Here is a 24,117-nt window from a genome sequence, read left to right on the forward strand (position 1 = left end):
GAAGAGGTCAAACAGACACAATAGCCATCACCTAAAGACTTACCACGATGTTTCGGCTCAATTCCAACTGCTTTTGGCAGCTAAACAGTGTTGAGCCTCTTTTGTAGTTTAATTTAAGACCCCCTGCTAATATCATGTCCTGTAGGTCTTTTTACATTACCAACACATGATTTTTTTCAGTAAGCCAATACAGTTAGGAAACTTTTGTATTAGCTTACCTGGTAATAGAAGTAGAAGAGGGCAAAAAAGTGGCTTTAACTCACCTACAGCTATACCACATTGGATAGGCCCAATCTCGTCTGATCTTGGAAGCTAAGCAGTGTCGGGCCTGGTTAGTACTTGGGTGGGAGACCACATGGGAACACCAGGTGCTGTAGGTTTTTTCACATTACTGGCAAATTGTTTTTATTCTCTAGCTATTTAAATTGGAAACTTTTTCTTTTTATTGCCAGCACAGACATTTGGAAGAGGTCAAACAGACACAATAGCCATCACCTAAAGACTTACCACACTGTTTAGGCCCAATTCCAACTGCTTTTGGCAGCTAAACAGTGTTGAGCCTCTTTAGTAGTTTAATTTAAGACCCCCTGCTAATATCATGTCCTGTAGGTCTTTTTACATTACCAACACATGATTTTTTTCAGTAAGCCAATACAGTTAGGAAACTTTTTTATTAGCTTACCTGGTGATAGAAGTAGAAGAGGGCAAAAAAGTGCCCATATTTCACCTACAGCCATACCACATTGGATAGGCCCAATCTCGTCTGTTCTTGGAAGCTAAGCAGTGTTGGGCCTGGTTAGTACTTGGGTGGGAGACCACATGGGAACACCAGGTGCTGTAGGTTTTTTCACATTACAAGCAAATTGTTTTTATTCTCTAGCTATTTATATTGGAAACTTTTTCTTTTTATTGCCAGCACAGACATTTGGAAGAGGTCAAACAGACACAATAGCCATCACCTAAAGACTTACCACACTGTTTAGGCTCAATTCCAACTGCTTTTGGCAGCTAAACAGTGTTGAGCCTCTTTTGTTGTTTAATTTAAGACCCCCTGCTAATATCATGTCCTGTAGGTCTTTTTACTTTACCAACACATGATTTTTTTCAGTAAGCCAATACAGTTAGGAAACTTTTGTATTAGCTTACCTGGTGATAGAAGTAGAAGAGGGCAAAAAAGTGCCTGTATTTCACCTACAGCCATACCACATTGGATAGGCCCAATATTGTCTGATCTTGGAAGCTAAGCAGTGTTGGGCCTGGTTAGTACTTGGGTGGGAGACCACCTGGGAACACCAGGTGCTGTAGGTTTTTTCACATTGCTGGCAAATTGTTTTTATTCTCTAGCTATTTATATTGGAAACTTTTTTTTTTTATTGCCAGCACAGACATTTGGAAGAGGTCAAACAGACACAATAGCCATCACCTAACGACTTACCACACTGTTTAGGCCCAATTCCAACTGCTTTTGGCAGCTAAACAGTGTTGAGCCTCTTTAGTAGTTTAATTTAAGACCCCCTGCTAATATCATGTCCTGTAGGTCTTTTTACATTACCAACACATGATTTTTTTCAGTAAGCCAATACAGTTAGGAAACTTTTTTATTAGCTTACCTGGTGATAGAAGTAGAAGAGGGCAAAAAAGTGCCTGTATCTCGCCTACAGCTATACCACATTGGATAGGCCCAATCTCGTCTGATCTTGGAAGCTAAGCAGTGTTGGGCCTGGTTAGTACTTGGGTGTGAGACCACATGTGAACACCAGGTGCTGTAGGTTTTTTCACATTACAGGCAAATTGTTTTTATTCTCTAGCTATTTAAATTGGAAACTTTTTCTTTTTATTGCCAGTACAGACATTTGGAAGAGGTCAAACAGACACAATAGCCATCACATAAAGACTTACCACACTGTTTAGGCCCAATTCCAACTGCTTTTGGCAGCTAAACAGTGTTGAGCCTCTTTAGTAGTTTAATTTAAGACCCCCTGCTAATATCATGTCCTGTAGGTCTTTTTACATTACCAACACATGATTTTTTTCAGTAAGCCAATACAGTTAGGAAACTTTTTTATTAGCTTACCTGGTGATAGAAGTAGAAGAGGGCAAAAAAGTGCCCATATTTCACCTACAGCCATACCACATTGGATAGGCCCAATCTCGTCTGTTCTTGGAAGCTAAGCAGTGTTGGGCCTGGTTAGTACTTGGGTGGGAGACCACATGGGAACACCAGGTGCTGTAGGTTTTTTCACATTACAAGCAAATTGTTTTTATTCTCTAGCTATTTATATTGGAAACTTTTTCTTTTTATTGCCAGCACAGACATTTGGAAGAGGTCAAACAGACACAATAGCCATCACCTAAAGACTTACCACACTGTTTAGGCTCAATTCCAACTGCTTTTGGCAGCTAAACAGTGTTGAGCCTCTTTTGTTGTTTAATTTAAGACCCCCTGCTAATATCATGTCCTGTAGGTCTTTTTACTTTACCAACACATGATTTTTTTCAGTAAGCCAATACAGTTAGGAAACTTTTGTATTAGCTTACCTGGTGATAGAAGTAGAAGAGGGCAAAAAAGTGCCTGTATTTCACCTACAGCCATACCACATTGGATAGGCCCAATATAGTCTGATCTTGGAAGCTAAGCAGTGTTGGGCCTGGTTAGTACTTGGGTGGGAGACCACCTGGGAACACCAGGTGCTGTAGGTTTTTTCACATTGCTGGCAAATTGTTTTTATTCTCTAGCTATTTATATTGGAAACTTTTTTTTTTTATTGCCAGCACAGACATTTGGAAGAGGTCAAACAGACACACTAGCCATCACCTAAAGACTTACCACACTGTTTAGGCTCAATTCCAACTGCTTTTGGCAGCTAAACAGTGTTGAGCCTCTTTAGTAGTTTAATTTAAGACCCCCTGCTAATATCATGTCCTGTAGGTCTTTTTACATTACCAACACATGATTTTTTTCAGTAAGCCAATACAGTTAGGAAACTTTTTTATTAGCTTACCTGGTGATAGAAGTAGAAGAGGGCAAAAAAGTGCCTGTATTTCACCTACAGCCATACCACATTGGATAGGCCCAATCTCGTCTGTTCTTGGAAGCTAAGCAGTGTTGGGCCTGGTTAGTACTTGGGTGGGAGACCACATGGGAACACCAGGTGCTGTAGGTTTTTTCACATTACAGGCAAATTGTTTTTATTCTCTAGCTATTTATATTGGAAACTTTTTCTTTTTATTGCCAGCACAGACATTTGGAAGAGGTCAAACAGACACAATAGCCATCACCTAAAGACTTACCACACTGTTTAGGCTCAATTCCAACTGCTTTTGGCAGCTAAACAGTGTTGAGCCTCTTTTGTAGTTTAATTAAAGACCCCCTGCTAATATCATGTCCTGTAGGTCTTTTTACATTACCAACACATGATTTTTTTCAGTAAGCCAATACAGTTAGGAAACTTTTGTATTAGCTTACCTGGTGATAGAAGTAGAAGAGGGCAAAAAAGTGGCTTTAACTCACCTACAGCCATACCACATTGGATAGGCCCAATCTCGTCTGATCTTGGAAGCTAAGCAGTGTTGGGCCTGGTTAGTACTTGGGTGGGAGACCACATGGGAACACCAGGTGCTGTAGGTTTTTTCACATTACTGGCAAATTGCTTTTATTCTCTAGCTATTTAAATAGGAAACTTTTTCTTTTTATTGCCAGCACAGGCATTTGGAAGAGGTCAAACAGACACAATAGCCATCACCTAAAGACTTACCACACTGTTTAGGCCCAATTCCAACTGCTTTTGGCAGCTAAACAGTGTTGAGCCTCTTTAGTAGTTTAATTTAAGACCCCCTGCTAATATCATGTCCTGTAGGTCTTTTTACATTACCAACACATGATTTTTTTCAGTAAGCCAATACAGTTAGGAAACTTTTGTATTAGCTTACCTGGTGATAGAAGTAGAAGAGGGCAAAAAAGTGCCTTTAACTCACCTACAGCCATACCACATTGGATAGGCCCAATCTCGTCTGATCTTGGAAGCTAAGCAGTGTTGGGCCTGGTTAGTACTTGGGTGGGAGACCACATGGGAACACCAGGTGCTGTAGGTTTTTTCACATTACAGGCAAATTGTTTTTATTCTCTAGCTATTTAAATTGGAAACTTTTTCTTTTTATTGCCAGTACAGACATTTGGAAGAGGTCAAACAGACACAATAGCCATCACCTAAAGACTTACCACACTGTTTAGGCCCAATTCCAACTGCTTTTGGCAGCTAAACAGTGTTGAGCCTGTTTAGTAGTTTAATTTAAGACCCCCTGCTAATATCATGTCCTGTAGGTCTTTTTACATTACCAACACATGATTTTTTTCAGTAAGCCAATACAGTTAGGAAACTTTTTTATTAGCTTACCTGGTGATAGAAGTAGAAGAGGGCAAAAAAGTGCCCATATTTCACCTACAGCCATACCACATTGGATAGGCCCAATCTCGTCTGTTCTTGGAAGCTAAGCAGTGTTGGGCCTGGTTAGTACTTGGGTGGGAGACCACATGGGAACACCAGGTGCTGTAGGTTTTTTCACATTACAAGCAAATTGTTTTTATTCTCTAGCTATTTATATTGGAAACTTTTTCTTTTTATTGCCAGCACAGACATTTGGAAGAGGTCAAACAGACACAATAGCCATCACCTAAAGACTTACCACACTGTTTAGGCTCAATTCCAACTGCTTTTGGCAGCTAAACAGTGTTGAGCCTCTTTTGTTGTTTAATTTAAGACCCCCTGCTAATATCATGTCCTGTAGGTCTTTTTACTTTACCAACACATGATTTTTTTCAGTAAGCCAATACAGTTAGGAAACTTTTGTATTAGCTTACCTGGTGATAGAAGTAGAAGAGGGCAAAAAAGTGCCTGTATTTCACCTACAGCCATACCACATTGGATAGGCCCAATATAGTCTGATCTTGGAAGCTAAGCAGTGTTGGGCCTGGTTAGTACTTGGGTGGGAGACCACCTGGGAACACCAGGTGCTGTAGGTTTTTTCACATTGCTGGCAAATTGTTTTTATTCTCTAGCTATTTATATTGGAAACTTTTTTTTTTTATTGCCAGCACAGACATTTGGAAGAGGTCAAACAGACACACTAGCCATCACCTAAAGACTTACCACACTGTTTAGGCTCAATTCCAACTGCTTTTGGCAGCTAAACAGTGTTGAGCCTCTTTAGTAGTTTAATTTAAGACCCCCTGCTAATATCATGTCCTGTAGGTCTTTTTACATTACCAACACATGATTTTTTTCAGTAAGCCAATACAGTTAGGAAACTTTTTTATTAGCTTACCTGGTGATAGAAGTAGAAGAGGGCAAAAAAGTGCCTGTATTTCACCTACAGCCATACCACATTGGATAGGCCCAATCTCGTCTGTTCTTGGAAGCTAAGCAGTGTTGGGCCTGGTTAGTACTTGGGTGGGAGACCACATGGGAACACCAGGTGCTGTAGGTTTTTTCACATTACAGGCAAATTGTTTTTATTCTCTAGCTATTTATATTGGAAACTTTTTCTTTTTATTGCCAGCACAGACATTTGGAAGAGGTCAAACAGACACAATAGCCATCACCTAAAGACTTACCACACTGTTTAGGCTCAATTCCAACTGCTTTTGGCAGCTAAACAGTGTTGAGCCTCTTTTGTAGTTTAATTAAAGACCCCCTGCTAATATCATGTCCTGTAGGTCTTTTTACATTACCAACACATGATTTTTTTCAGTAAGCCAATACAGTTAGGAAACTTTTGTATTAGCTTACCTGGTGATAGAAGTAGAAGAGGGCAAAAAAGTGGCTTTAACTCACCTACAGCCATACCACATTGGATAGGCCCAATCTCGTCTGATCTTGGAAGCTAAGCAGTGTTGGGCCTGGTTAGTACTTGGGTGGGAGACCACATGGGAACACCAGGTGCTGTAGGTTTTTTCACATTACTGGCAAATTGCTTTTATTCTCTAGCTATTTAAATAGGAAACTTTTTCTTTTTATTGCCAGCACAGGCATTTGGAAGAGGTCAAACAGACACAATAGCCATCACCTAAAGACTTACCACACTGTTTAGGCCCAATTCCAACTGCTTTTGGCAGCTAAACAGTGTTGAGCCTCTTTAGTAGTTTAATTTAAGACCCCCTGCTAATATCATGTCCTGTAGGTCTTTTTACATTACCAACACATGATTTTTTTCAGTAAGCCAATACAGTTAGGAAACTTTTGTATTAGCTTACCTGGTGATAGAAGTAGAAGAGGGCAAAAAAGTGCCTTTAACTCACCTACAGCCATACCACATTGGATAGGCCCAATCTCGTCTGATCTTGGAAGCTAAGCAGTGTTGGGCCTGGTTAGTACTTGGGTGGGAGACCACATGGGAACACCAGGTGCTGTAGGTTTTTTCACATTACAGGCAAATTGTTTTTATTCTCTAGCTATTTAAATTGGAAACTTTTTCTTTTTATTGCCAGTACAGACATTTGGAAGAGGTCAAACAGACACAATAGCCATCACCTAAAGACTTACCACACTGTTTAGGCCCAATTCCAACTGCTTTTGGCAGCTAAACAGTGTTGAGCCTGTTTAGTAGTTTAATTTAAGACCCCCTGCTAATATCATGTCCTGTAGGTCTTTTTACATTACCAACACATGATTTTTTTTAAGTAAGCCAATACAGTTAGGAAACTTTTTTATTAGCTTACCTGGTGATAGAAGTAGAAGAGGGCAAAAAAGTGCCTGTATCTCACCTACAGCCATACCACATTGGATAGGCCCAATCTCGTCTGATCTTGGAAGCTAAGCAGTGTTGGGCCTAGTTAGTACTTGGGTGGGAGACCACCTGGGAACACCAGGTACTGTAGGTTTTTTCACATTTCTGGCAAATTGTTTTTATTCTCTAGCTATTTAAATTGGAAACTTTTTCTTTTTATTGCCAGCACAGACATTTGGAAGAGGTCAAACAGACACAATAGCCATCACCTAAAGACTTACCACACTGTTTAGGCTCAATTCCAACTGCTTTTGGCAGCTAAACAGTGTTGAGCCTCTTTTGTAGTTTAATTTAAGACCCCCTGCTAATATCATGTCCTGTAGGTCTTTTTACTTTACCAACACATGATTTTTTTTAAGTAAGCCAATACAGTTAGGAAACTTTTTTATTAGCTTACCTGGTGATAGAAGTAGAAGAGGGCAAAAAAGTGCCTGTATCTCACCTACAGCCATACCACATTGGATAGGCCCAATCTCGTCTGATCTTGGAAGCTAAGCAGTGTTGGGCCTAGTTAGTACTTGGGTGGGAGACCACCTGGGAACACCAGGTACTGTAGGTTTTTTCACATTTCTGGCAAATTGTTTTTATTCTCTAGCTATTTAAATTGGAAACTTTTTCTTTTTATTGCCAGCACAGACATTTGGAAGAGGTCAAACAGACACAATAGCCATCACCTAAAGACTTACCACACTGTTTAGGCTCAATTCCAACTGCTTTTGGCAGCTAAACAGTGTTGAGCCTCTTTTGTAGTTTAATTTAAGACCCCCTGCTAATATCATGTCCTGTAGGTCTTTTTACTTTACCAACACATGATTTTTTTCAGTAAGCAAATACAGTTAGGAAACTTTTGTATTAGCTTACCTGGTGATAGAATTAGAAGAGGGCAAAAAAGTGCCTTTATTTCACCTACAGCCATACCACATTGGATAGGCCCAAACTCGTCTGATCTTGGAAGCTAAGCAGTGTTGGGCCTGGCTAGTACTTGGGTGGGAGACCACCTGGGAACACCAGGTGCTGTAGGTTTTTTCACATTACTGGCAAATTGTTTTTATTCTCTAGCTATTTATATTGGAAACTTTTTCTTTTTATTGCCAGCACAGACATTTGGAAGAGGTCAAACAGACACACTAGCCATCACCTAAAGACTTACCACACTGTTTGGGCTCAATTCCAACTGCTTTTGGCAGCTAAACAGTGTTGAGCCTCTTTTGTAGTTTAATTTAAGACCCCCTGCTAATATTATGTCCTGTAGGTCTTTTTACATTACCAACACATGATTTTTTTCAGTAAGCCAATACAGTTAGGAAACTTTTGTATTAGCTTACCTGGTGATAGAAGTAGAAGAGGGCAAAAAAGTGCCTGTATCTCACCTACAGCCATACCACATTGGATAGGCCCAATCTCGTCTGATCTTGGAAGCTAAGCAGTGTTGGGCCTGGTTAGTACTTGGGTGGGAGACCACATGGGAACACCAGGTGCTGTAGGTTTTTTTCACATTACTGGCAAATTTTTTTATTCTCTAGCTCATTAAATTGGAAACTTTTTCTTTTTATTGCCAGTACAGACATTTGGAAGAGGTCAAACAGACACAATAGCCATCACCTAAAGACTTACCACACTGTTTAGGCCCAATTCCAACTGCTTTTGGCAGCTAAACAGTGTTGAGCCTCTTTAGTAGTTTAATTTAAGACCCCCTGCTAATATCATGTCCTGTAGGTCTTTTTACATTACCAACACATGATTTTTTTCAGTAAGCCAATAAAGTTAGGAAACTTTTGTATTAGCTTACCTGGTGATAGAAGTAGAAGAGGGCAAAAAAGTGAATTTAACTCACCTACAGCCATACCACATTGGATATGCCCAATCTCGTCTGATCTTGGAAGCTAAGCAGTGTTGGGCCTGGTTAGTACTTGGGTGGGAGACCACATGGGAACACCAGGTGTTGTAGGTTTTTTCACATTACTGGCAAATTGTTTTTATTCTCTAGCTATTTATATTGGAAACTTTTTCATTTTATTGCCAGCACAGACATTTGGAAGAGGTCAAACAGACACAATAGCCATCACCTAAAGACTTACCACGATGTTTCGGCTCAATTCCAACTGCTTTTGGCAGCTAAACAGTGTTGAGCCTCTTTTGTAGTTTAATTTAAGACCCCCTGCTAATATCATGTCCTGTAGGTCTTTTTACATTACCAACACATGATTTTTTTCAGTAAGCCAATACAGTTAGGAAACTTTTGTATTAGCTTACCTGGTAATAGAAGTAGAAGAGGGCAAAAAAGTGGCTTCAACTCACCTACAGCTATACCACATTGGATAGGCCCAATCTCGTCTGATCTTGGAAGCTAAGCAGTGTTGGGCCTGGTTAGTACTTGGGTGGGAGACCACATGGGAACACCAGGTGCTGTAGGTTTTTTCACATTACAGGCAAATTGTTTTTATTCTCTAGCTATTTAAATTGGAAACTTTTTCTTTTTATTGCCAGTACAGACATTTGGAAGAGGTCAAACAGACACAATAGCCATCACATAAAGACTTACCACACTGTTTAGGCCCAATTCCAACTGCTTTTGGCAGCTAAACAGTGTTGAGCCTCTTTAGTAGTTTAATTTAAGACCCCCTGCTAATATCATGTCCTGTAGGTCTTTTTACATTACCAACACATGATTTTTTTCAGTAAGCCAATACAGTTTGGAAACTTTTTTATTAGCTTACCTGGTGATAGAAGTAGAAGAGGGCAAAAAAGTGCCCATATTTCACGTACAGCCATACCACATTGGATAGGCCCAATCTTGTCTGTTCTTGGAAGCTAAGCAGTGTTGGGCCTGGTTAGTACTTGGGTGGGAGACCACATGGGAACACCAGGTGCTGTAGGTTTTTTCACATTACAAGCAAATTGTTTTTATTCTCTAGCTATTTATATTGGAAACTTTTTCTTTTTATTGCCAGCACAGACATTTGGAAGAGGTCAAACAGACACAATAGCCATCACCTAAAGACTTACCACACTGTTTAGGCTCAATTCCAACTGCTTTTGGCAGCTAAACAGTGTTGAGCCTCTTTTGTAGTTTAATTTAAGACCCCCTGCTAATATCATGTCCTGTAGGTCTTTTTACATTACCAACACATGATTTTTTTCAGTAAGCCAATACAGTTAGGAAACTTTTGTATTAGCTTACCTGGTGATAGAAGTAGAAGAGGGCAAAAAAGTGCCTGTATCTCACCTACAGCCATACCACATTGGATAGGCCCAATCTCGTCTGATCTTGGAAGCTAAGCAGTGTTGGGCCTGGTTAGTACTTGGGTGGGAGACCACATGGGAACACCAGGTGCTGTAGGTTTTTTTCACATTACTGGCAAATTGTTTTTATTCTCTAGCTCATTAAATTGGAAACTTTTTCTTTTTATTGCCAGTACAGACATTTGGAAGAGGTCAAACAGACACAATAGCCATCACCTAAAGACTTACCACACTGTTTAGGCCCAATTCCAACTGCTTTTGGCAGCTAAAAAGTGTTGAGCCTCTTTAGTAGTTTAATTTAAGACCCCCTGCTAATATCATGTCCTGTAGGTCTTTTTACATTACCAACACATGATTTTTTTCAGTAAGCCAATACAGTTAGGAAACTTTTGTATTAGCTTACCTGGTGATAGAAGTAGAAGAGGGCAAAAAAGTGAATTTAACTCACCTACAGCCATACCACATTGGATAGGCCCAATCTCGTCTGATCTTGGAAGCTAAGCAGTGTTGGGCCTGGTTAGTACTTGGGTGGGAGACCAGATGGGAACACCAGGTGCTGTAGGTTTTTTCACATTACTGGCAAATTGTTTTTATTCTCTAGCTATTTATATTGGAAACTTTTTCATTTTATTGCCAGCACAGACATTTGGAAGAGGTCAAACAGACACAATAGCCATCACCTAAAGACTTACCACGATGTTTCGGCTCAATTCCAACTGCTTTTGGCAGCTAAACAGTGTTGAGCCTCTTTTGTAGTTTAATTTAAGACCCCCTGCTAATATCATGTCCTGTAGGTCTTTTTACATTACCAACACATGATTTTTTTCAGTAAGCCAATACAGTTAGGAAACTTTTGTATTAGCTTAAATGGTAATAGAAGTAGAAGAGGGCAAAAAAGTGGCTTTAACTCACTTACAGCTATACCACATTGGATAGGCCCAATCTCATCTGATCTTGGAAGCTAAGCAGTGTTGGGCCTGGTTAGTACTTGGGTGGGAGACCACATGGGAACACCAGGTGCTGTAGGTTTTTTCACAAGACTGGCAAATTGTTTTTATTCTCTAGCTATTTAAATTGGAAACTTTTTCTTTTTATTGCCAGCACAGACATTTGGAAGAGGTCAAACAGACACAATAGCCATCACCTAAAGACTTACCACACTGTTTAGGCCCAATTCCAACTGCTTTTGGCAGCTAAACAGTGTTGAGCCTCTTTAGTAGTTTAATTTAAGACCCCCTGCTAATATCATGTCCTGTAGGTCTTTTTACATTACCAACACATGATTTTTTTCAGTAAGCCAATACAGTTAGGAAACTTTTTTATTAGCTTACCTGGTGATAGAAGTAGAAGAGGGCAAAAAAGTGCCCATATTTCACCTACAGCCATACCACATTGGATAGGCCCAATCTCGTCTGTTCTTGGAAGCTAAGCAGTGTTGGGCCTGGTTAGTACTTGGGTGGGAGACCACATGGGAACACCAGGTGCTGTAGGTTTTTTCACATTACAAGCAAATTGTTTTTATTCTCTAGCTATTTATATTGGAAACTTTTTCTTTTTATTGCCAGTACAGACATTTGGAAGAGGTCAAACAGACACAATAGCCATCACCTAAAGACTTACCACACTGTTTAGGCCCAATTCCAACTGCTTTTGGCAGCTAAACAGTGTTGAGCCTCTTTAGTAGTTTAATTTAAGACCCCCTGCTAATATCATGTCCTGTAGGTCTTTTTACATTACCAACACATGATTTTTTTCAGTAAGCCAATACAGTTAGGAAACTTTTGTATTAGCTTACCTGGTGATAGAAGTAGAAGAGGGCAAAAAAGTGAATTTAACTCACCTACAGCCATACCACATTGGATAGGCCCAATCTCGTCTGATCTTGGAAGCTAAGCAGTGTTGGGCCTGGTTAGTACTTGGGTGGGAGACCAGATGGGAACACCAGGTGCTGTAGGTTTTTTCACATTACTGGCAAATTGTTTTTATTCTCTAGCTATTTATATTGGAAACTTTTTCATTTTATTGCCAGCACAGACATTTGGAAGAGGTCAAACAGACACAATAGCCATCACCTAAAGACTTACCACGATGTTTCGGCTCAATTCCAACTGCTTTTGGCAGCTAAACAGTGTTGAGCCTCTTTTGTAGTTTAATTTAAGACCCCCTGCTAATATCATGTCCTGTAGGTCTTTTTACATTACCAACACATGATTTTTTTCAGTAAGCCAATACAGTTAGGAAACTTTTGTATTAGCTTAAATGGTAATAGAAGTAGAAGAGGGCAAAAAAGTGGCTTTAACTCACTTACAGCTATACCACATTGGATAGGCCCAATCTCATCTGATCTTGGAAGCTAAGCAGTGTTGGGCCTGGTTAGTACTTGGGTGGGAGACCACATGGGAACACCAGGTGCTGTAGGTTTTTTCACAAGACTGGCAAATTGTTTTTATTCTCTAGCTATTTAAATTGGAAACTTTTTCTTTTTATTGCCAGCACAGACATTTGGAAGAGGTCAAACAGACACAATAGCCATCACCTAAAGACTTACCACACTGTTTAGGCCCAATTCCAACTGCTTTTGGCAGCTAAACAGTGTTGAGCCTCTTTAGTAGTTTAATTTAAGACCCCCTGCTAATATCATGTCCTGTAGGTCTTTTTACATTACCAACACATGATTTTTTTCAGTAAGCCAATACAGTTAGGAAACTTTTTTATTAGCTTACCTGGTGATAGAAGTAGAAGAGGGCAAAAAAGTGCCCATATTTCACCTACAGCCATACCACATTGGATAGGCCCAATCTCGTCTGTTCTTGGAAGCTAAGCAGTGTTGGGCCTGGTTAGTACTTGGGTGGGAGACCACATGGGAACACCAGGTGCTGTAGGTTTTTTCACATTACAAGCAAATTGTTTTTATTCTCTAGCTATTTATATTGGAAACTTTTTCTTTTTATTGCCAGTACAGACATTTGGAAGAGGTCAAACAGACACAATAGCCATCACCTAAAGACTTACCACACTGTTTAGGCCCAATTCCAACTGCTTTTGGCAGCTAAACAGTGTTGAGCCTCTTTAGTAGTTTAATTTAAGACCCCCTGCTAATATCATGTCCTGTAGGTCTTTTTACATTACCAACACATGATTTTTTTCAGTAAGCCAATACAGTTAGGAAACTTTTGTATTAGCTTACCTGGTGATAGAAGTAGAAGAGGGCAAAAAAGTGAACTTAACTCACCTACAGCCATACCACATTGGATAGGCCCAATCTCGTCTGATCTTGGAAGCTAAGCAGTGTTGGGCCTGGTTAGTACTTGGGTGGGAGACCACATGGGAACACCAGGTGCTGTAGGTTTTTTCACATTACTGGCAAATTGTTTTTATTCTCTAGCTATTTATATTGGAAACTTTTTCATTTTATTGCCAGCACAGACATTTGGAAGAGGTCAAACAGACACAATAGCCATCACCTAAAGACTTACCACGATGTTTCGGCTCAATTCCAACTGCTTTTGGCAGCTAAACAGTGTTGAGCCTCTTTTGTAGTTTAATTTAAGACCCCCTGCTAATATCATGTCCTGTAGGTCTTTTTACATTACCAACACATGATTTTTTTCAGTAAGCCAATACAGTTAGGAAACTTTTGTATTAGCTTACCTGGTAATAGAAGTAGAAGAGGGCAAAAAAGTGGCTTTAACTCACCTACAGCTATACCACATTGGATAGGCCCAATCTCGTCTGATCTTGGAAGCTAAGCAGTGTTGGGCCTGGTTAGTACTTGGGTGGGAGACCACATGGGAACACCAGGTGCTGTAGGTTTTTTCACAAGACTGGCAAATTGTTTTTATTCTCTAGCTATTTAAATTGGAAACTTTTTCTTTTTATTGCCAGCACAGACATTTGGAAGAGGTCAAACAGACACAATAGCCATCACCTAAAGACTTACCACACTGTTTAGGCCCAATTCCAACTGCTTTTGGCAGCTAAACAGTGTTGAGCCTCTTTAGTAGTTTAATTTAAGACCCCCTGCTAATATCATGTCCTGTAGGTCTTTTTACATTACCAACACATGATTTTTTTCAGTAAGCCAATACAGTTAGGAAACTTTTTTATTAGCTTACCTGGTGATAGAAGTAGAAGAGGGCAAAAAAGTGCCTGTATCTCACCTACAGCTATACCACATTGGATAGGCCCAATCTCGTCTGATCTTGGAAGCTAAGCAGTGGCCTGGTTAGTACTTGGGTGGGAGACCACATGGGAACACCAGGTGCTGTAGGTTTTTTCACATTACAGGCAAATTGTTTTTATTCTCTAGCTATTTAAATTGGAAACTTTTTCTTTTTATTGCCAGTACAGACATTTGGAAGAGGTCAAACAGACACAATAGCCATCACATAAAGACTTACCACACTGTTTAGGCCCAATTCCAACTGCTTTTGGCAGCTAAACAGTGTTGAGCCTCTTTAGTAGTTTAATTTAAGACCCCCTGCTAATATCATGTCCTGTAGGTCTTTTTACATTACCAACACATGATTTTTTTCAGTAAGCCAATACAGTTAGGAAACTTTTTTATTAGCTTACCTGGTGATAGAAGTAGAAGAGGGCAAAAAAGTGCCCATATTTCACCTACAGCCATACCACATTCGATAGGCCCAATCTCGTCTGTTCTTGGAAGCTAAGCAGTGTTGGGCCTGGTTAGTACTTGGGTGGGAGACCACATGGGAACACCAGGTGCTGTAGGTTTTTTCACATTACAAGCAAATTGTTTTTATTCTCTAGCTATTTATATTGGAAACTTTTTCTTTTTATTGCCAGCACAGACATTTGGAAGAGGTCAAACAGACACAATAGCCATCACCTAAAGACTTACCACACTGTTTAGGCTCAATTCCAACTGCTTTTGGCAGCTAAACAGTGTTGAGCCTCTTTTGTAGTTTAATTTAAGACCCCCTGCTAATATCATGTCCTGTAGGTCTTTTTACATTACCAACACATGATTTTTTTCAGTAAGCCAATACAGTTAGGAAACTTTTGTATTAGCTTACCTGGTGATAGAAGTAGAAGAGGGCAAAAAAGTGCCTGTATCTCACCTACAGCCATACCACATTGGATAGGCCCAATCTCGTCTGATCTTGGAAGCTAAGCAGTGTTGGGCCTGGTTAGTACTTGGGTGGGAGACCACATGGGAACACCAGGTGCTGTAGGTTTTTTTCACATTACTGGCAAATAGTTTTTAATCTCTAGCTCATTAAATTGGAAACTTTTTCTTTTTATTGCCAGTACAGACATTTGGAAGAGGTCAAACAGACACAATAGCCATCACCTAAAGACTTACCACACTGTTTAGGCCCAATTCCAACTGCTTTTGGCAGCTAAACAGTGTTGAGCCTCTTTAGTAGTTTAATTTAAGACCCCCTGCTAATATCATGTCCTGTAGGTCTTTTTACATTACCAACACATGATTTTTTTCAGTAAGCCAATACAGTTAGGAAACTTTTGTATTAGCTTACCTGGTGATAGAAGTAGAAGAGGGCAAAAAAGTGAATTTAACTCACCTACAGCCATACCACATTGGATAGGCCCAATCTCGTCTGATCTTGGAAGCTAAGCAGTGTTGGGCCTGGTTAGTACTTGGGTGGGAGACCACATGGGAACACCAGGTGCTGTAGGTTTTTTCACATTACTGGCAAATTGTTTTTATTCTCTAGCTATTTAAATTGGAAACTTTTTCTTTTTATTGCCAGCACAGACATTTGGAAGAGGTCAAACAGACACAATAGCCATCACCTAAAGACTTACCACACTGTTTAGGCCCAATTCCAACTGCTTTTGGCAGCTAAACAGTGTTGAGCCTCTTTAGTAGTTTAATTTAAGACCCCCTGCTAATATCATGTCCTGTAGGTCTTTTTACATTACCAACACATGATTTTTTTCAGTAAGCCAATACAGTTAGGAAACTTTTTTATTAGCTTACCTGGTGATAGAAGTAGAAGAGGGCAAAAAAGTGCTTGTATCTCACCTACAGCTATACCACATTGGATAGGCCCAATCTCGTCTGATCTTGGAAGCTAAGCAGTGTTGGGCCTGGTTAGTACTTGGGTGGGGGACCACATGGGAACACCAGGTGCTGTAGGTTTTTTCACATTACTGGCAAATTGTTTTTATTCTCTAGCTATTTATATTGGAAACTTTTTCATTTTATTGCCAGCACAGACATTTGGAAGAGGTCAAACAGACACAATAGCCATCACCTAAAGACTTACCACGATGTTTCGGCTCAATTCCAACTGCTTTTGGCAGCTAAACAGTGTTGAGCCTCTTTTGTAGTTTAATTTAAGACCCCCTGCTAATATCATGTCCTGTAGGTCTTTTTACATTACCAACACATGTTTTTTTTCAGTAAGCCAATACAGTTAGGAAACTTTTGTATTAGCTTACCTGGTGATAGAAGTAGAAGAGGGCAAAAAAGTGCCTGTATCTCAACTACAGCCATACCACATTGGATAGGCCCAATCTCGTCTGATCTTGGAAGCTAAGTAGTGTTGGGTCTGGTTAGTACTTGGGTGGGAGACCACATGGGAACACCAGGTGCTGTAGGTTTTTTCACATTACAGGCAAATTGTTTTTATTCTCTAGCTATTTAAATTGGAAACTTTTTCTTTTTATTGCCAGCACAGACATTTGGAAGAGGTCAAACAGACACAATAGCCATCACCTAAAGACTTACCAAACTGTTTAGGCCCAATTCCAACTGCTTTTGGCAGCTAAACAGTGTTGAGCCTCTTTAGTAGTTTAATTTAAGACCCCCTGCTAATATCATGTCCTGTAGGTCTTTTTACATTACCAACACATGATTTTTTTCAGTAAGCCAATACAGTTAGGAAACTTTTGTATTAGCTTACCTGGTAATAGAAGTAGAAGAGGGCAAAAAAGTGGCTTTAACTCACCTACAGCTATACCACATTGGATAGGCCCAATCTCGTCTGATCTTGGAAGCTAAGCAGTGTTGGGCCTGGTTAGTACTTGGGTGGGAGACCACATGGGAACACCAGGTGCTGTAGGTTTTTTCACAAGACTGGCAAATTGTTTTTATTCTCTAGCTATTTAAATTGGAAACTTTTTCTTTTTATTGCCAGCACAGACATTTGGAAGAGGTCAAACAGACACAATAGCCATCACCTAAAGACTTACCACACTGTTTAGGCCCAATTCCAACTGCTTTTGGCAGCTAAACAGTGTTGAGCCTCTTTAGTAGTTTAATTTAAGACCCCCTGCTAATATCATGTCCTGTAGGTCTTTTTACATTACCAACACATGATTTTTTTCAGTAAGCCAATACAGTTAGGAAACTTTTTTATTAGCTTACCTGGTGATAGAAGTAGAAGAGGGCAAAAAAGTGCTTGTATCTCACCTACAGCTATACCACATTGGATAGGCCCAATCTCGTCTGATCTTGGAAGCTAAGCAGTGTTGGGCCTGGTTAGTACTTGGGTGGGAGACCACATGGGAACACCAGGTGCTGTAGGTTTTTTCACATTACAGGCAAATTGTTTTTATTCTCTAGCTATTTAAATTGGAAACTTTTTCTTTTTATTGCCAGTACAGACATTTGGAAGAGGTCAAACAGACACAATAGCCATCACATAAAGACTTACCACACTGTTTAGGCCCAATTCCAACTGCTTTTGGCAGCTAAACAGTGTTGAGCCTCTTTAGTAGTTTAATTTAAGACCCCCTGCTAATATCATGTCCTGTAGGTCTTTTTACATTACCAACACATGATTTTTTTTCAGTAAGCCAATACAGTTAGGAAACTTTTTTATTAGCTTACCTGGTGATAGAAGTAGAAGAGGGCAAAAAAGTGCCCATATTTCACCTACAGCCATACCACATTGGATAGGCCCAATCTCGTCTGTTCTTGGAAGCTAAGCAGTGTTGGGCCTGGTTAGTACTTGGGTGGGAGACCACATGGGAACACCAGGTGCTGTAGGTTTTTTCACATTACAAGCAAATTGTTTTTATTCTCTAGCTATTTATATTGGAAACTTTTTCTTTTTATTGCCAGCACAGACATTTGGAAGAGGTCAAACAGACACAATAGCCATCACCTAAAGACTTACCACACTGTTTAGGCTCAATTCCAACTGCTTTTGGCAGCTAAACAGTGTTGAGCCTCTTTTGTAGTTTAATTTAAGACCCCCTGCTAATATCATGTCCTGTAGGTCTTTTTACATTACCAACACATGATTTTTTTCAGTAAGCCAATACAGTTAGGAAACTTTTGTATTAGCTTACCTGGTGATAGAAGTAGAAGAGGGCAAAAAAGTGCCTGTATCTCACCTACAGCCATACCACATTGGATAGGCCCAATCTCGTCTGATCTTGGAAGCTAAGCAGTGTTGGGCCTGGTTAGTACTTGGGTGGGAGACCACATGGGAACACCAGGTGCTGTAGGTTTTTTTCACATTACTGGCAAATTGTTTTTATTCTCTAGCTCATTAAATTGGAAACTTTTTCTTTTTATTGCCAGTACAGACATTTGGAAGAGGTCAAACAGACACAATAGCCATCACCTAAAGACTTACCACACTGTTTAGGCCCAATTCCAACTGCTTTTGGCAGCTAAACAGTGTTGAGCCTCTTTAGTAGTTTAATTTAAGACCCCCTGCTAATATCATGTCCTGTAGGTCTTTTTACATTACCAACACATGATTTTTTTCAGTAAGCCAATACAGTTAGGAAACTTTTGTATTAGCTTACCTGGTAATAGAAGTAGAAGAGGGCAAAAAAGTGGCTTTAACTCACCTACAGCTATACCACATTGGATAGGCCCAATCTCGTCTGATCTTGGAAGCTAAGCAGTGTTGGGCCTGGTTAGTACTTGGGTGGGAGACCACATGGGAACACCAGGTGCTGTAGGTTTTTTCACAAGACTGGCAAATTGTTTTTATTCTCTAGCTATTTAAATTGGAAACTTTTTCTTTTTATTGCCAGCACAGACATTTGGAAGAGGTCAAACAGACACAATAGCCATCACCTAAAGACTTACCACACTGTTTAGGCCCAATTCCAACTGCTTTTGGCAGCTAAACAGTGTTGAGCCTCTTTAGTAGTTTAATTTAAGACCCCCTGCTAATATCATGTCCTGTAGGTCTTTTTACATTACCAACACATGATTTTTTTCAGTAAGCCAATACAGTTAGGAAACTTTTTTATTAGCTTACCTGGTGATAGAAGTAGAAGAGGGCAAAAAAGTGCCTGTATCTCACCTACAGCTATAGCACATTGGATAGGCCCAATCTCGTCTGATCTTGGAAGCTAAGCAGTGTTGGGCCTGGTTAGTACTTGGGTGGGAGACCACATGGGAACACCAGGTGCTGTAGGTTTTTTCACATTACAGGCAAATTGTTTTTATTCTCTAGCTATTTAAATTGGAAACTTTTTCTTTTTATTGCCAGTACAGACATTTGGAAGAGGTCAAACAGACACAATAGCCATCACATAAAGACTTACCACACTGTTTAGGCCCAATTCCAACTGCTTTTGGCAGCTAAACAGTGTTGAGCCTCTTTAGTAGTTTAATTTAAGACCCCCTGCTAATATCATGTCCTGTAGGTCTTTTTACATTACCAACACATGATTTTTTTCAGTAAGCCAATACAGTTAGGAAACTTTTTTATTAGCTTACCTGGTGATAGAAGTAGAAGAGGGCAAAAAAGTGCCCATATTTCACCTACAGCCATACCACATTGGATAGGCCCAATCTCGTCTGTTCTTGGAAGCTAAGCAGTGTTGGGCCTGGTTAGTACTTGGGTGGGAGACCACATGGGAACACCAGGTGCTGTAGGTTTTTTCACATTACAAGCAAATTGTTTTTATTCTCTAGCTATTTATATTGGAAACTTTTTCTTTTTATTGCCAGCACAGACATTTGGAAGAGGTCAAACAGACACAATAGCCATCACCTAAAGACTTACCACACTGTTTAGGCCCAATTCCAACTGCTTTTGGCAGCTAAACAGTGTTGAGCCTCTTTAGTAGTTTAATTTAAGACCCCCTGCTAATATCATGTCCTGTAGGTCTTTTTACATTACCAACACATGATTTTTTTCAGTAAGCCAATACAGTTAGGAAACTTTTGTATTAGCTTACCTGGTGATAGAAGTAGAAGAGGGCAAAAAAGTGCATGTATCTCACCTACAGCCATACCACATTGGATAGGCCCAATCTCGTCTGATCTTGGAAGCTAAGCAGTGTTGGGCCTGGTTAGTACTTGGGTGGGAGACCACATGGGAACACCAGGTGCTGTAGGTTTTTTTCACATTACTGGCAAATTGTTTTTATTCTCTAGCTCATTAAATTGGAAACTTTTTCTTTTTATTGCCAGTACAGACATTTGGAAGAGGTCAAACAGACACAATAGCCATCACCTAAAGACTTACCACACTGTTTAGGCCCAATTCCAACTGCTTTTGGCAGCTAAACAGTGTTGAGCCTCTTTAGTAGTTTAATTTAAGACCCCCTGCTAATATCATGTCCTGTAGGTCTTTTTACATTACCAACACATGATTTTTTTCAGTAAGCCAATACAGTTAGGAAACTTTTGTATTAGCTTACCTGGTGATAGAAGTAGAAGAGGGCAAAAAAGTGAATTTAACTCACCTACAGCCATACCACATTGGATAGGCCCAATCTCGTCTGATCTTGGAAGCTAAGCAGTGTTGGGCCTGGTTAGTACTTGGGTGGGAGACCACATGGGAACACCAGGTGCTGTAGGTTTTTTCACATTACTGGCAAATTGTTTTTATTCTCTAGCTATTTAAATTGGAAACTTTTTCTTTTTATTGCCAGCACAGACATTTGGAAGAGGTCAAACAGACACAATAGCCATCACCTAAAGACTTACCACACTGTTTAGGCCCAATTCCAACTGCTTTTGGCAGCTAAACAGTGTTGAGCCTCTTTAGTAGTTTAATTTAAGACCCCCTGCTAATATCATGTCCTGTAGGTCTTTTTACATTACCAACACATGATTTTTTTCAGTAAGCCAATACAGTTAGGAAACTTTTTTATTAGCTTACCTGGTGATAGAAGTAGAAGAGGGCAAAAAAGTGCCTGTATCTCACCTACAGCTATACCACATTGGATAGGCCCAATCTCGTCTGATCTTGGAAGCTAAGCAGTGTTGGGCCTGGTTAGTACTTGGGTGGGGGACCACATGGGAACACCAGGTGCTGTAGGTTTTTTCACATTACAGGCAAATTGTTTTTATTCTCTAGCTATTTAAATTGGAAACTTTTTCTTTTTATTGCCAGTACAGACATTTGGAAGAGGTCAAACAGACACAATAGCCATCACATAAAGACTTACCACACTGTTTAGGCCCAATTCCAACTGCTTTTGGCAGCTAAACAGTGTTGAGCCTCTTTAGTAGTTTAATTTAAGACCCCCTGCTAATATCATGTCCTGTAGGTCTTTTTACATTACCAACACATGATTTTTTTCAGTAAGCCAATACAGTTAGGAAACTTTTTTATTAGCTTACCTGGTGATAGAAGTAGAAGAGGGCAAAAAAGTGCCCATATTTCACCTACAGCCATACCACATTGGATAGGCCCAATCTCGTCTGATCTTGGAAGCTAAGCAGTGTTGGGCCTGGTTAGTACTTGGGTGGGAGACCACATGGGAACACCAGGTGCTGTAGGTTTTTTCACATTACAAGCAAATTGTTTTTATTCTCTAGCTATTTATATTGGAAACTTTTTCTTTTTATTGCCAGCACAGACATTTGGAAGAGGTCAAACAGACACAATAGCCATCACCTAAAGACTTACCACACTGTTTAGGCTCAATTCCAACTGCTTTTGGCAGCTAAACAGTGTTGAGCCTCTTTTGTAGTTTAATTTAAGACCCCCTGCTAATATCATGTCCTGTAGGTCTTTTTACATTACCAACACATGATTTTTTTCAGTAAGCCAATACAGTTAGGAAACTTTTGTATTAGCTTACCTGGTGATAGAAGTAGAAGAGGGCAAAAAAGTGCCTGTATCTCACCTACAGCTATAGCACATTGGATAGGCCCAATCTCGTCTGATCTTGGAAGCTAAGCAGTGTTGGGCCTGGTTAGTACTTGGGTGGGAGACCACATGGGAACACCAGGTGCTGTAGGTTTTTTCACATTACAGGCAAATTGTTTTTATTCTCTAGCTATTTAAATTGGAAACTTTTTCTTTTTATTGCCAGTACAGACATTTGGAAGAGGTCAAACAGACACAATAGCCATCACCTAAAGACTTACCACACTGTTTAGGCCCAATTCCAACTGCTTTTGGCAGCTAAACAGTGTTGAGCCTCTTTAGTAGTTTAATTTAAGACCCCCTGCTAATATCATGTCCTGTAGGTCTTTTTACATTACCAACACATGATTTTTTTCAGTAAGCCAATACAGTTAGGAAACTTTTTTATTAGCTTACCTGGTGATAGAAGTAGAAGAGGGCAAAAAAGTGCCCATATTTCACCTACAGCCATACCACATTGGATAGGCCCAATCTCGTCTGTTCTTGGAAGCTAAGCAGTGTTGGGCCTGGTTAGTACTTGGGTGGGAGACCACATGGGAACACCAGGTGCTGTAGGTTTTTTCACATTACTGGCAAATTGTTTTTATTCTCTAGCTATTTAAATAGGAAACTTTATCTTTTTATTGCCAGCACAGACATTTGGAAGAGGTCAAACAGACACAATAGCCATCACCTAAAGACTTACCAAACTGTTTAGGCCCAATTCCAACTGCTTTTGGCAGCTAAACAGTGTTGAGCCTCTTTAGTAGTTTAATTTAAGACCCTCTGCTAATATCATGTCCTGTAGGTCTTTTTACATTACCAACACATGATTTTTTTCAGTAAGCCAATACAGTTAGGAAACTTTTTTATTAGCTTACCTGGTGATAGAAGTAGAAGAGGGCAAAAAAGTGCCTCTGTCTCAACTACAGCCATACCACATTGGATAGGCCCAATCTCATCTGATCTTGGAAGCTAAGCAGTGTTGGGCCTGGTTAGTACTTGGGTGGGAGACCACATGGGAACACCAGGTGCTGTAGGTTTTTTCACATTACAGGCAAATTGTTTTTATTCTCTAGCTATTTAAATTGAAAACTTTTTCTTTTTATTGCCAGTACAGACATTTGGAAGAGGTCAAACAGACACAATAGCCATCACCTAAAGACTTACCACACTGTTTAGGCCCAATTCCAACTGCTTTTGGCAGCTAAACAGTGTTGGGCCTCTTTAGTAGTTTAATTTAAGACTCCCTGCTAATATCATGTCCTGTAGGTCTTTTTACATTACCAACACATGATTTTTTTCAGTAAGCCAATACAGTTAGGAAACTTTTTTATTAGCTTACCTGGTGATAGAAGTAGAAGAGGGCAAAAAGTGCTTGTATCTCACCTACAGCCATACCACATTGGATAGGCCCAATCTCGTCTGATCTTGGAAGCTAAGCAGTGTTGGGCCTAGTTAGTACTTGGGTGGGAGACCACCTGGGAACACCAGGTACTGTAGGTTTTTTCACATTTCTGGCAAATTGTTTTTATTCTCTAGCTATTTAAATTGGAAACTTTTTCTTTTTATTGCAAGTACAGACATTTGGAAGAGGTCAAACAGACACAATAGCCATCACCTAAAGACTTGCCACACTGTTTAGGCCCAATTCCAACTGCTTTTGGCAGCTAAACAGTGTTGAGCCTGTTTAGTAGTTTAATTTAAGACCCCCTGCTAATATCATGTCCTGTAGGTCTTTTTACATTACCAACACATGATTTTTTTCAGTAAGCCAATACAGTTAGGAAACTTTTTTATTAGCTTACCTGGTGATAGAAGTAGAAGAGGGCAAAAAAGTGCCTGTATCTCACCTACAGCCATACCACATTGGATAGGCCCAATCTCGTCTGATCTTGGAAGCTAAGCAGTGTTGGGCCTGGTTAGTACTTGGGTGGGAGACCACATGGGAACACCAGGTGCTGTAGTTTTTTTCACATTACAGTCAAATTGTTTTTATTCTCTAGCTATTTAAATTGGAAACTTTTTCTTTTTATTGCCA

The 24,117-nt window shown here is 39.9% G+C and overlaps 45 non-coding genes and 7 pseudogenes across 45 annotated transcripts; all 52 read left to right on the forward strand.

Moving 5' to 3' along the window:
• The first annotated feature begins 261 nt into the window (after positions 1–261).
• LOC146015077 (5S ribosomal RNA) lies at positions 262–380 on the forward strand. The gene has a single exon (XR_014448009.1). It is a non-coding gene; the product is annotated as a 5S ribosomal RNA (ribosomal RNA).
• A 345-nt stretch (positions 381–725) lies between these two features.
• On the forward strand, positions 726–844 carry LOC146015622 (5S ribosomal RNA). Its single transcript, XR_014448538.1, has one exon. It is a non-coding gene; the product is annotated as a 5S ribosomal RNA (ribosomal RNA).
• Positions 845–1,189: 345 nt separating this feature from the next.
• On the forward strand, positions 1,190–1,308 carry LOC146010709 (5S ribosomal RNA; annotated as a pseudogene).
• A 345-nt stretch (positions 1,309–1,653) lies between these two features.
• LOC146011041 (5S ribosomal RNA) lies at positions 1,654–1,772 on the forward strand (annotated as a pseudogene).
• A 345-nt stretch (positions 1,773–2,117) lies between these two features.
• On the forward strand, positions 2,118–2,236 carry LOC146015624 (5S ribosomal RNA). The gene has a single exon (XR_014448540.1). It is a non-coding gene; the product is annotated as a 5S ribosomal RNA (ribosomal RNA).
• A 345-nt stretch (positions 2,237–2,581) lies between these two features.
• LOC146010912 (5S ribosomal RNA) lies at positions 2,582–2,700 on the forward strand (annotated as a pseudogene).
• A 345-nt stretch (positions 2,701–3,045) lies between these two features.
• Positions 3,046–3,164, forward strand: LOC146015625 (5S ribosomal RNA). Its single transcript, XR_014448541.1, has one exon. It is a non-coding gene; the product is annotated as a 5S ribosomal RNA (ribosomal RNA).
• Positions 3,165–3,509: 345 nt separating this feature from the next.
• On the forward strand, positions 3,510–3,628 carry LOC146011811 (5S ribosomal RNA). Its single transcript, XR_014444997.1, has one exon. It is a non-coding gene; the product is annotated as a 5S ribosomal RNA (ribosomal RNA).
• Positions 3,629–3,973: 345 nt separating this feature from the next.
• On the forward strand, positions 3,974–4,092 carry LOC146011812 (5S ribosomal RNA). The gene has a single exon (XR_014444998.1). It is a non-coding gene; the product is annotated as a 5S ribosomal RNA (ribosomal RNA).
• A 345-nt stretch (positions 4,093–4,437) lies between these two features.
• On the forward strand, positions 4,438–4,556 carry LOC146015626 (5S ribosomal RNA). Its single transcript, XR_014448542.1, has one exon. It is a non-coding gene; the product is annotated as a 5S ribosomal RNA (ribosomal RNA).
• A 345-nt stretch (positions 4,557–4,901) lies between these two features.
• Positions 4,902–5,020, forward strand: LOC146010913 (5S ribosomal RNA; annotated as a pseudogene).
• Positions 5,021–5,365: 345 nt separating this feature from the next.
• On the forward strand, positions 5,366–5,484 carry LOC146015627 (5S ribosomal RNA). Its single transcript, XR_014448543.1, has one exon. It is a non-coding gene; the product is annotated as a 5S ribosomal RNA (ribosomal RNA).
• A 345-nt stretch (positions 5,485–5,829) lies between these two features.
• On the forward strand, positions 5,830–5,948 carry LOC146011813 (5S ribosomal RNA). Its single transcript, XR_014444999.1, has one exon. It is a non-coding gene; the product is annotated as a 5S ribosomal RNA (ribosomal RNA).
• Positions 5,949–6,293: 345 nt separating this feature from the next.
• Positions 6,294–6,412, forward strand: LOC146011814 (5S ribosomal RNA). Its single transcript, XR_014445000.1, has one exon. It is a non-coding gene; the product is annotated as a 5S ribosomal RNA (ribosomal RNA).
• A 346-nt stretch (positions 6,413–6,758) lies between these two features.
• Positions 6,759–6,877, forward strand: LOC146016836 (5S ribosomal RNA). The gene has a single exon (XR_014449718.1). It is a non-coding gene; the product is annotated as a 5S ribosomal RNA (ribosomal RNA).
• Positions 6,878–7,223: 346 nt separating this feature from the next.
• LOC146016838 (5S ribosomal RNA) lies at positions 7,224–7,342 on the forward strand. The gene has a single exon (XR_014449721.1). It is a non-coding gene; the product is annotated as a 5S ribosomal RNA (ribosomal RNA).
• A 345-nt stretch (positions 7,343–7,687) lies between these two features.
• Positions 7,688–7,806, forward strand: LOC146015345 (5S ribosomal RNA). Its single transcript, XR_014448269.1, has one exon. It is a non-coding gene; the product is annotated as a 5S ribosomal RNA (ribosomal RNA).
• Positions 7,807–8,151: 345 nt separating this feature from the next.
• On the forward strand, positions 8,152–8,270 carry LOC146011815 (5S ribosomal RNA). The gene has a single exon (XR_014445001.1). It is a non-coding gene; the product is annotated as a 5S ribosomal RNA (ribosomal RNA).
• Positions 8,271–8,615: 345 nt separating this feature from the next.
• Positions 8,616–8,734, forward strand: LOC146013214 (5S ribosomal RNA). The gene has a single exon (XR_014446195.1). It is a non-coding gene; the product is annotated as a 5S ribosomal RNA (ribosomal RNA).
• Positions 8,735–9,079: 345 nt separating this feature from the next.
• On the forward strand, positions 9,080–9,198 carry LOC146014412 (5S ribosomal RNA). Its single transcript, XR_014447368.1, has one exon. It is a non-coding gene; the product is annotated as a 5S ribosomal RNA (ribosomal RNA).
• Positions 9,199–9,543: 345 nt separating this feature from the next.
• LOC146011084 (5S ribosomal RNA) lies at positions 9,544–9,662 on the forward strand (annotated as a pseudogene).
• A 345-nt stretch (positions 9,663–10,007) lies between these two features.
• Positions 10,008–10,126, forward strand: LOC146011817 (5S ribosomal RNA). The gene has a single exon (XR_014445003.1). It is a non-coding gene; the product is annotated as a 5S ribosomal RNA (ribosomal RNA).
• A 346-nt stretch (positions 10,127–10,472) lies between these two features.
• Positions 10,473–10,591, forward strand: LOC146015016 (5S ribosomal RNA). Its single transcript, XR_014447951.1, has one exon. It is a non-coding gene; the product is annotated as a 5S ribosomal RNA (ribosomal RNA).
• Positions 10,592–10,936: 345 nt separating this feature from the next.
• On the forward strand, positions 10,937–11,055 carry LOC146014613 (5S ribosomal RNA). The gene has a single exon (XR_014447562.1). It is a non-coding gene; the product is annotated as a 5S ribosomal RNA (ribosomal RNA).
• A 345-nt stretch (positions 11,056–11,400) lies between these two features.
• LOC146015628 (5S ribosomal RNA) lies at positions 11,401–11,519 on the forward strand. Its single transcript, XR_014448544.1, has one exon. It is a non-coding gene; the product is annotated as a 5S ribosomal RNA (ribosomal RNA).
• Positions 11,520–11,864: 345 nt separating this feature from the next.
• LOC146015017 (5S ribosomal RNA) lies at positions 11,865–11,983 on the forward strand. Its single transcript, XR_014447952.1, has one exon. It is a non-coding gene; the product is annotated as a 5S ribosomal RNA (ribosomal RNA).
• Positions 11,984–12,328: 345 nt separating this feature from the next.
• Positions 12,329–12,447, forward strand: LOC146014614 (5S ribosomal RNA). The gene has a single exon (XR_014447563.1). It is a non-coding gene; the product is annotated as a 5S ribosomal RNA (ribosomal RNA).
• Positions 12,448–12,792: 345 nt separating this feature from the next.
• Positions 12,793–12,911, forward strand: LOC146015630 (5S ribosomal RNA). The gene has a single exon (XR_014448546.1). It is a non-coding gene; the product is annotated as a 5S ribosomal RNA (ribosomal RNA).
• A 345-nt stretch (positions 12,912–13,256) lies between these two features.
• LOC146011818 (5S ribosomal RNA) lies at positions 13,257–13,375 on the forward strand. Its single transcript, XR_014445004.1, has one exon. It is a non-coding gene; the product is annotated as a 5S ribosomal RNA (ribosomal RNA).
• Positions 13,376–13,720: 345 nt separating this feature from the next.
• On the forward strand, positions 13,721–13,839 carry LOC146014413 (5S ribosomal RNA). The gene has a single exon (XR_014447369.1). It is a non-coding gene; the product is annotated as a 5S ribosomal RNA (ribosomal RNA).
• Positions 13,840–14,184: 345 nt separating this feature from the next.
• Positions 14,185–14,299, forward strand: LOC146011547 (5S ribosomal RNA; annotated as a pseudogene).
• Positions 14,300–14,644: 345 nt separating this feature from the next.
• LOC146017489 (5S ribosomal RNA) lies at positions 14,645–14,763 on the forward strand. The gene has a single exon (XR_014450358.1). It is a non-coding gene; the product is annotated as a 5S ribosomal RNA (ribosomal RNA).
• A 345-nt stretch (positions 14,764–15,108) lies between these two features.
• On the forward strand, positions 15,109–15,227 carry LOC146011819 (5S ribosomal RNA). Its single transcript, XR_014445005.1, has one exon. It is a non-coding gene; the product is annotated as a 5S ribosomal RNA (ribosomal RNA).
• Positions 15,228–15,573: 346 nt separating this feature from the next.
• Positions 15,574–15,692, forward strand: LOC146011820 (5S ribosomal RNA). Its single transcript, XR_014445006.1, has one exon. It is a non-coding gene; the product is annotated as a 5S ribosomal RNA (ribosomal RNA).
• Positions 15,693–16,037: 345 nt separating this feature from the next.
• On the forward strand, positions 16,038–16,156 carry LOC146014700 (5S ribosomal RNA). Its single transcript, XR_014447646.1, has one exon. It is a non-coding gene; the product is annotated as a 5S ribosomal RNA (ribosomal RNA).
• A 345-nt stretch (positions 16,157–16,501) lies between these two features.
• Positions 16,502–16,620, forward strand: LOC146010562 (5S ribosomal RNA; annotated as a pseudogene).
• A 345-nt stretch (positions 16,621–16,965) lies between these two features.
• On the forward strand, positions 16,966–17,084 carry LOC146014414 (5S ribosomal RNA). The gene has a single exon (XR_014447370.1). It is a non-coding gene; the product is annotated as a 5S ribosomal RNA (ribosomal RNA).
• A 345-nt stretch (positions 17,085–17,429) lies between these two features.
• On the forward strand, positions 17,430–17,548 carry LOC146014415 (5S ribosomal RNA). The gene has a single exon (XR_014447371.1). It is a non-coding gene; the product is annotated as a 5S ribosomal RNA (ribosomal RNA).
• A 346-nt stretch (positions 17,549–17,894) lies between these two features.
• On the forward strand, positions 17,895–18,013 carry LOC146015632 (5S ribosomal RNA). The gene has a single exon (XR_014448547.1). It is a non-coding gene; the product is annotated as a 5S ribosomal RNA (ribosomal RNA).
• Positions 18,014–18,358: 345 nt separating this feature from the next.
• Positions 18,359–18,477, forward strand: LOC146011821 (5S ribosomal RNA). Its single transcript, XR_014445007.1, has one exon. It is a non-coding gene; the product is annotated as a 5S ribosomal RNA (ribosomal RNA).
• A 346-nt stretch (positions 18,478–18,823) lies between these two features.
• LOC146014416 (5S ribosomal RNA) lies at positions 18,824–18,942 on the forward strand. The gene has a single exon (XR_014447372.1). It is a non-coding gene; the product is annotated as a 5S ribosomal RNA (ribosomal RNA).
• Positions 18,943–19,287: 345 nt separating this feature from the next.
• Positions 19,288–19,406, forward strand: LOC146017279 (5S ribosomal RNA). The gene has a single exon (XR_014450156.1). It is a non-coding gene; the product is annotated as a 5S ribosomal RNA (ribosomal RNA).
• A 345-nt stretch (positions 19,407–19,751) lies between these two features.
• LOC146015633 (5S ribosomal RNA) lies at positions 19,752–19,870 on the forward strand. Its single transcript, XR_014448548.1, has one exon. It is a non-coding gene; the product is annotated as a 5S ribosomal RNA (ribosomal RNA).
• Positions 19,871–20,215: 345 nt separating this feature from the next.
• On the forward strand, positions 20,216–20,334 carry LOC146011822 (5S ribosomal RNA). Its single transcript, XR_014445008.1, has one exon. It is a non-coding gene; the product is annotated as a 5S ribosomal RNA (ribosomal RNA).
• A 346-nt stretch (positions 20,335–20,680) lies between these two features.
• On the forward strand, positions 20,681–20,799 carry LOC146011823 (5S ribosomal RNA). The gene has a single exon (XR_014445009.1). It is a non-coding gene; the product is annotated as a 5S ribosomal RNA (ribosomal RNA).
• Positions 20,800–21,144: 345 nt separating this feature from the next.
• LOC146014701 (5S ribosomal RNA) lies at positions 21,145–21,263 on the forward strand. The gene has a single exon (XR_014447647.1). It is a non-coding gene; the product is annotated as a 5S ribosomal RNA (ribosomal RNA).
• Positions 21,264–21,608: 345 nt separating this feature from the next.
• On the forward strand, positions 21,609–21,727 carry LOC146011824 (5S ribosomal RNA). Its single transcript, XR_014445010.1, has one exon. It is a non-coding gene; the product is annotated as a 5S ribosomal RNA (ribosomal RNA).
• A 345-nt stretch (positions 21,728–22,072) lies between these two features.
• LOC146017280 (5S ribosomal RNA) lies at positions 22,073–22,191 on the forward strand. Its single transcript, XR_014450157.1, has one exon. It is a non-coding gene; the product is annotated as a 5S ribosomal RNA (ribosomal RNA).
• Positions 22,192–22,536: 345 nt separating this feature from the next.
• LOC146015634 (5S ribosomal RNA) lies at positions 22,537–22,655 on the forward strand. The gene has a single exon (XR_014448549.1). It is a non-coding gene; the product is annotated as a 5S ribosomal RNA (ribosomal RNA).
• A 345-nt stretch (positions 22,656–23,000) lies between these two features.
• LOC146014510 (5S ribosomal RNA) lies at positions 23,001–23,119 on the forward strand. The gene has a single exon (XR_014447462.1). It is a non-coding gene; the product is annotated as a 5S ribosomal RNA (ribosomal RNA).
• A 344-nt stretch (positions 23,120–23,463) lies between these two features.
• LOC146016839 (5S ribosomal RNA) lies at positions 23,464–23,582 on the forward strand. The gene has a single exon (XR_014449722.1). It is a non-coding gene; the product is annotated as a 5S ribosomal RNA (ribosomal RNA).
• Positions 23,583–23,927: 345 nt separating this feature from the next.
• On the forward strand, positions 23,928–24,046 carry LOC146014817 (5S ribosomal RNA). The gene has a single exon (XR_014447760.1). It is a non-coding gene; the product is annotated as a 5S ribosomal RNA (ribosomal RNA).
• The last annotated feature ends 71 nt before the right edge of the window (positions 24,047–24,117 follow it).

The sequence above is a fragment of the Crinia signifera genome, chromosome 6, assembly GCF_055691185.1.
Source record: "Crinia signifera chromosome 6, ASM5569118v1, whole genome shotgun sequence".
NCBI classification, from domain to species: domain Eukaryota; kingdom Metazoa; phylum Chordata; class Amphibia; order Anura; family Myobatrachidae; genus Crinia; species Crinia signifera.